Source organism: Macaca fascicularis, chromosome 4 (genome assembly GCF_037993035.2).
Source record: "Macaca fascicularis isolate 582-1 chromosome 4, T2T-MFA8v1.1".
Classification (NCBI taxonomy): domain Eukaryota; kingdom Metazoa; phylum Chordata; class Mammalia; order Primates; family Cercopithecidae; genus Macaca; species Macaca fascicularis.
Window position 1 is genome coordinate 162,548,868 of NC_088378.1, and position 7,734 is coordinate 162,556,601.

General features: G+C 42.6%; 1 long non-coding RNA gene across 1 annotated transcript; it reads right to left on the minus strand.

Moving 5' to 3' along the window:
* Positions 1–224: 224 nt before the first annotated feature.
* On the minus strand, positions 225–2,239 carry LOC102132775 (uncharacterized). Its single transcript, XR_006697431.2, has 2 exons — positions 2,102–2,239; positions 225–1,826 (listed from the first exon to the last, which is right to left on the minus strand). It is a non-coding gene; the product is annotated as an uncharacterized lncRNA (long non-coding RNA).
* Between the last annotated feature and the right edge of the window lie 5,495 nt (positions 2,240–7,734).

Consider the following 7,734-nt stretch of genomic DNA (forward strand, 5'->3'; position numbering starts at 1 on the left):
AATGAATCTGTAGAGTACATAGAGAACTCTCTCATTCCTTGTAATGACTGAATGTTATTCCTTTATATGACGGAACCATCATTTATTTAAACGTGTCTTATTGATAGCATTTAGATTGTTTCCAGTCTTTGCTATTATAAAAAAAGGCACAATATACAAACCCATCATTTCACACACTTGCAACTCCATCTGTAGGATAAATTCCAACGAGCGGAATCACTAGGTTTAAAGGCAAGCTCATATTTATTTGGATCGATTTCACAGAGAAGCTATACCATCTTACACTACTCCCAGCAAAGTAAAAGAATGCCTACTGAGTGTCCTAACAACAGCGTCATTAAGGCGGCACATTCCAATGTCTGTTGCACTTCTTTCATGAAGCTGAGCACCTTTTCCTGGCTGCATAGCCTTCCAACCAACTCTATCATAATAGAACTTGTTTCTCATCACCAGCAGGTGGGCATTTGCTAGCTTCAGATCTGAAACTTTCATTTTCCTCTAGTAGGCTTCCGAAAGTAACCCTCTTGCTTCATGGATTAAGTGAGCCAGGATGCCAAATAACTTATAATTGAGAAATAAAACTCACGCGAATGAGAATTTGTCTCCAAAAGTAGAAATGTTTCCATCAATGTCTCTGTTTCCACAACTTGCATTTGTGAAATTTAGAATGAACGTCAGAAGTAGGAAAAGACTCATTCTGTCCTAGTAGAATCTTTGTGTATTTCTTAGAATACTTATTGTAGGATTAAATTGAAAACAAAATCATCCAGTTTTACACTTATTAAGGAAGAAAATGATCACAGCAACATATAAGACGTTGACAAAGGGCTGGGCGCGGTGGCTCACGCCTGTAATTCCAGTACTTTGGGAGGCCGAGGCAGGCGGATCATGAGGTCAGGAGTTCCAAACCAGCACGACTAACATGGTGAAACCCCGTCTCTACTAAAAATACAAAAATTAGCCAGGCGTGGTGGCACGTGCCTGTAATTCCAGCTACTCAGGAGGCTGAGGCAGGAGAATCGCTTGAACCCAGGAGGCGGAGGTTGCAGTGGGCCAAGATCATGCCACCGCACACCAGCCTGGGTAACAGAGCAAGGCTCCGTCTCAGAAAAAAAGAAAAGGAAAGGAAAGGAAAGGAAAGAAAAGAAAAGGAAAGGAAAGGAAAGGAAAGAGAGAGAAAGAAAGAGAAAGAAAGAAAAGATATTGACAAAGAATGAAGTTCAACACATGAGCTTTGACCAACATTCCAATAGATGGCAGTATTGGCCAACTTTTTCCTTAAAAACGTAGGTTCTTTTCAAGATGCTAATTAAACCTTGTTAGACACAATAGATATATTTTGTGTAATTTCTCAATGAGAATTTGTATGTGTAGTTTATTATATATTGTGCTCTATATTGTAAAAAATAACAAAAACCCTGAAGTGGTAATGTCGTAGGCAATAATAATGCAGTAACCGAGGTATGAATGCACAGTTTTGAGCACTAAAACACACTAAGGGCTTTGTTACAGACTGAAATATGTCCTCTCCCCAGAGTCACAGGATTATGAAGCCATAATCCTCAATGTGACTATATTTGGAATCAGGGCCTTTAAGGACATAAATAAATTAAATGAGGTCATAAGAGTGGAGCCCCAGTCTGATAGGACCGGTGTCCTTACAAGAAGAGGGAGATTCCCCAGGGAGTCCTCTCTCTCGGCTTGGACACAAAAGAAAGGCCATGTGAGGACACAGAGAGAAGGTGGCTGTCTACGAGCTCGGAAGAAAGGCCTCACCAGAAACCAACCCTCACAGCAGCTCGATCTTGGACTTCCAGCCTCCGGAACTGTGAGAAAAATAAATGTTTGCGATTAAAGTCGGTTGCATGTTGTTAAGGCGGGCCTAGCAAATGAATACAGGCTCTTTCCTAACATTGTCTCTTTAAGAGCTCACCAGCCTGAGGTAGGAATCATTCCATCTGTATTACTAATGAGACCGCTGAGGATCAAAGGGGTGAGTAAATTGCTTAGCAGTGCCTAGGTTTTATGTAATGAGTTTGGCTAAAACGGTAGAGCTCCCTGATTCTAACCTCCCTGCAGGCTTTCCACCACATCCACTGACCTCTACATGGCGAAAACCAAGGGTTCACTCTGTCTTCAGGGAGCTCCACCCAGCAGCCACGTTTGACAGAGCTGTTCACTTTCTCTTCCTGGAGCTGTGGCTTCCAGAGTCCGTGCTCAGCAGTTCCGCTCCTTCGGCTACTCCTCTTTTAGGTGAGCTTTGTTGGTGTCCTTCATTTCCCTGACTCTAAACATTGGAGAACTTCACGTCCAGCCTTGGGCCTCTTCCCTGCTCATCCACAAGCACTCCCTAGGTGACCTCAGCCACAGCCTCCAAACTGGTTTTGCTGCCTCCACACTTGTCCCCCTGCCCTGACCGAGCAGCCAAGGTGACTCTGTTAAGATAGGAAGCAGATTGCGCCATTGCTTGACTCAAGACCCTCCAAAGTCTTTGATCTCACTCAGAAGGAAAGCTGAGGGTTTTTTTGTTTTTGTTTTCTTGTGTGTGTGTTTTTTTGTTTTTGTTTTTTTTTTGATGGAGTTTAACTCTTGTTGCCCAGACTGCAGTGCAGTGGTGTGATCTCGGCTCACTGCAACCTCCACCTCCTGGGTTCAAGCGATTCTCCTGCCTCAGCCTCCACAGGTGCCTGCCACCACGCCCGGCTAATTTTTGTATTTTTAGTAGAGATGGGGTTGCCCCATGTTGGCTAGGCTGGTCTCGAACTCCTAACCTCAGGTGATCCACCTGCCTGGGCTTTGCAAAGTGCTGGGATTACAGGCATGAGCCACAGTGCCTGGTCAAGCTAAGGTCTTTATAACATCTCCCTTTGGTGCCAACAGCTCCACCCCCCAACTCCCTTCACTTCTCCATTTCTCTCTGGCCTCCTCTGTTGCTCCTCTGTCCTTAGCTCACTCATGCCTACCACACAAGCCAGCCATGCTTCTGCCTCAGGGCCTTTGCACTCACTGGTTTCTCTGCCTGGAATGTTTCTCTGGTAATGCAGATGCCACCATATCCTTGGAGACATCCTTATCTCAACTGCAAACCACCCTCCCTCTCATTACTTCCTGACTTCTTTGTTTATGTTTTTCCTTCAGCCCATACCATTCATTATCTGCCATACTATATATTTTACTTACCTTGTTTATTTTCTCTCCTCTGGAATACAAAGTCTACAAGGGCAGATATTTTTTTCTTTTGTTTTCATGGTTCTAGGCTCAAAACCTCTAACAATGCATGGCACATGGAAGATGTGAGAATTTGCTGAATAACTGAATGGCACCATGTTGCTTCACCTAAGGATAATGACTTAGAATAGGAAAAATGTACTGTGCAAAGATCAGTTCTCAATAGCTGTCTACATCTCAGAACAAGAAAAATTAGATGTAAACTGTTGCACAAAGGATTAGATGATTTTTTTTAATCACATTGGAGATAAGTATTGCCATAAGCCATATAAGCAAAACAATCAAATCTCTGGAGACATCGGAAAATAAGATTGATTCTAAATTTGCTGCTGATGTTTACCATTGCTTTGCATAAAGGCAAAAGGAAGGGCTGGCCAACTTCTCATGGTTTTCCAAGTCCAGGTGTCTATGGCTGAAATAAGAGACAAGGAGTAACACTGTAAAATTTGGCAGAGCTGGGAGACTGCTTGAGGCCAGTGGTTCAAGATAAGTCTGGATAGCATAGAGAGAGATTCTGCCTCTAAAACAAAACAAAATAAAAGACAAAACAACTAATTCTGTTTTTTGTTGTTGTTGTTGTTGTTTTAACACAACAACAAACTTGACTATGAAAATTATTGCTGGGTGCGGTGGCTCAGGCCTGTAATTCCAGCACTTTGGGAGGCCGAGGCGGGTGGATCACCTGAGGTCAGAAGCTCAAGACCAGCCTGGCCAACATGGTGAAACCCTGTCTGTACTAATAATACAAAAAATTAGCCGGGCGTGGTGGTGCCTGCCTGTAATCCCAGCTACTCGGGAGGATAAGGCAGGAGAATCACTAGAACCCGGGAGGTAAAGGTTGCAGCGAGTTGAGATTGCACCACTGCACTCCAGCCTGGGCGATAAGAGCAAAACTCTGTCCCAAAAAAAAATTATTATGTATAATTCATTCAAGGGCTGTATGACTCAGTTCCCTTAGAAAAATGTCATAATTTTTATGATATTACTGAATACCATTGGCATTATTTGTGTAGCCCACTTAAGTGAAGTCAATAACATGATTAACTGGCCTATTATCTTCATGTCAGGCCAACGTTATTTGGATTTTACAAGTTAGGGTGAGATACAAATAAGTGAAAATATTTTTTCTAATGAATAATGGTGAATCTAAAATAGGATCGACTTGGCCGGGCATAGTGGCTCATGCTTGTAATCCCAACATTTTGGGAGACTGAGGCAGGAGGATTACTTGAAAACAGGAACTTGAGACCAGCCTGGGCAACAAAGGGAGAAGTCTTCTCTAATAAAAATAAGAATAAAAAATTAGCCAGGTGTGGCAATGTTCACCTGTGGTCCCAGTTACTTGGGAAGCTGTGGCAGGAGGATTGTTTGAGCACAGGAGTTCAAGGCCGCAGTGAGCTGTGACTGCACTTCAGCCTGGGCAAGAGAGCGAGACCCTGTCTCTAAAAAAATAATAATAATAAATAGGACTGACTCGCATATGTAAGCAACTATTTTGTTACCAGGGACAGAATATATGTGAGGATGTTTTCTAGTCTTGTGACTGGTTTCTCAGTTGTATGTTTTATTTTTAGAATCATTGTTTCCAGGCTGTGTTGTTTGGAAACTCAGCTGACAGATGTATGAATCTGATTCCAAGGTCTCTGAGAGCTGGAAAGGGCCTCAGAGATGGTTGGGACTGATACTCTTGCATTACAGGTTAGGAAATGCAACCCGGAGACAAGAAGAAACGTGCCCAAGGACATAACAGCCAGCCTGTGGCTAGGCTGATACTAGAATCCTGTTCTTCCCATTCCAGTCGCATGCTACTCAGGAAACTCATCAACATTCCTGAATATTGAGTGTTTCCTACCTGTTACATTAGCAGTTTTTGAGAAGGGTATATATTGTAGTTAAATTAATCAGCTCTGGGAAAATATGGGTGCTGCATGGGAATAGAGACTGCCATTTGAGAATCACTGCAGAAATGACAAAACCCTGAGAATGAAGAATGGGCCTGAAATAGTCCTGGCACTCTGCTCTTCCACCAAACTGAACTGCAGCTCTAAGGAAAATGACTTCACGTCTGTCACTCTAAAGCCTGTTCTAAGATCACATCCCCTCTGGCTCTCCCTAATACTTCTGATTATAGTTGGTAATGATGCCCATTAAATGTCTTTGGTTTCTTGGTACACAGAGAGAAGGTAAATAATGGGTTCATGATTTAGGAAAGAATACACAAATATTTTTCACACTATAGATCTGCTTTCTATTCAGTTAAATATTAGACCATCTGGTAATGGAGAAAATGTTTGAAAAATCTACCTAGGTTAACCTAAAATGTTGCATTTCCTGCCTTCGGGCTTTGAATTTTTAAGTTTCATGTCTTCATAGATGGTGATCAGGATAAAAGTAATATCTCTCTTATATTCATGCACATGTTTAAGTCTGTGTACATATACATATAAGTCATATAACAAGCCCCATGCCAGTGTGCTTAGGAAACACAAGAGTGCTAAAGACTAGAGTCAAGTTCCTCTAAGCAACTCAGGGTACGATCACTTATCACTTTTTTTTTTTTTAAGTGTAATTTCCATTTTATTTTTCTCTAGAGAATAGTCCGTCTTCAGTCTTTAAGGACTCAGCTCTTTACACGGGCTTTGGTGGGGGTTGTGGAGCAGCACCCGCAGGTCTGAATCAGGGCTGGGGGTGTTTGGTCCTTGCGGGCTTCATGAGATGGATTCCTGACTACTTTGCTGTGAATTGCATAACTCACACAGTAATGTAGCTTCACAAACAGCTTGAGAAGCACATAAGCATTGAAGACGCTCGCTTCAGAAATGTCCCTGACCGCTGCGACCTCCACTATGTTTTGGATGACGAATTTCTTAATGGCCTTGTCCTTGGGCACACATAGGGCACAGTTTGTGCAGCGAATAGGCTGCACTTGGCCAAGGCACAACCGTTGTTCTTTCTTTTCTTGGTCATCTGGGAGGCACGGACCGGAGAGAGGACTATCACATTGTTTTGTTAGGCATAGTTTGCTAGTGTATGAGTATTCTGGCACAATTATATGATACTGAAAGTAGGAATCATAAACATGAGTAAGATTTGGAATCCTGTGTATCAAGTGGCAATGAGTACATTAATGATGAAAATGACAGCAAAAGCTAAAAGTAAAAAAGAAGGCCTTAAAGTGCAGTTTTCAGCTCTTTTTTTTTTTTAAAAGTAGTGACAGGGTCTTGCTGTATTGTCCAGACTGAAGTACAATGGTGCAATCATAGCTCATTGCAACCTTGAACTCCTGGGCTCAAGAGATCTTCTCACCTCAGCCTCCCAAAGTGATGGGATTACAGGTATGAACCACTATGCCTAACCAGAACATTTAAGTCACTAAAGCTAAATGTTAAAAACAATCATCTGCCAGCCTCGGTGGCTCACACCTGTAATCCCAGCACTTTGGGAAGCCTAGGCAGGTGGATCACCTGAGGTCAGGAGTTCGAGACCAGCCTGGCCAACATGGTGAAACCCCGCCTCTACTAAGAGTACAAAAAATTAGCCTGGCCTGGTGGCACACACCTGTAATCCCAGCTATTTGGGAGGTTGAGGCAGGAGAATTGCTGAATCTGGGAGGCAGAGATTGCAGTGAGCTGAGGTAGCACCATTGCACTCCAGCCTGGGTGACAGAGTGAGACTCTGTCTCAAAAATAAAAAAAATAAAAAAAAAAAAAAAGATCACAGGGAAGATGGTGGTAGTAAAAATAACATTAAGAATTATACATATTATGACAGTTTAGGGATTAAGTTTGTAGGTATTCTAAGAAAAATTTCCCTTATTTTTAGGTTTAATCTTGTTCAGGTAAAATAAGAAATTTTCCTGGCTGTGTGTGGTGGCTCATGCCTGTAATCTCAGTACTTTGGGAGGCTGAAGAATGCAGATCACTTGAGCTTAGGAGTTTAAGACCAGCCTGGGCAACAGAGTGAAACCCCAGCTCTACAAAAAATACAAAAAAACAAACAAAAAAAAAGTTGGGTGTGGTCTGTAGTGCCTGTAGTCCCAGCTACTTGGGAGGCAGAGGATCACTTGAGCCTGGGAGGCAGAGGTTGTAGTGAGCCAAGATCACTCCACTGACTCCAGCATGGGTGACAGAGTGAGACCCTCTCTCAAGAAGAAAAAAAAATTCACTTATAGGTTATCTCTGCCCCAGTCCTTATTTTATATTTGCAAATAAATAATGAGCTTTAATTGGAAGACAGAAGTGAACAGAGTAATATTCCGAAATTATATCCTTACACTGTTTTTTTTTTTGTTTTTTTGTTTTTTTGGGTTTTTTTGAGACAGAGTTTCGCTCTTGTTGCCTAGGCTGGCGTGATCTCAGCTCAACGCAACTTCCGCCTCCCGGGTTCAAGCAATTCTCCTGCCTCAGCCTCCCGAGTAGCTGGGATTACAGGCATGTGCCACCACGCCCGGCTAATTTTTTTATTTTTAGTAGAGACGGGGTTTCTCCAGGTTGGTCAGGCTGGTCT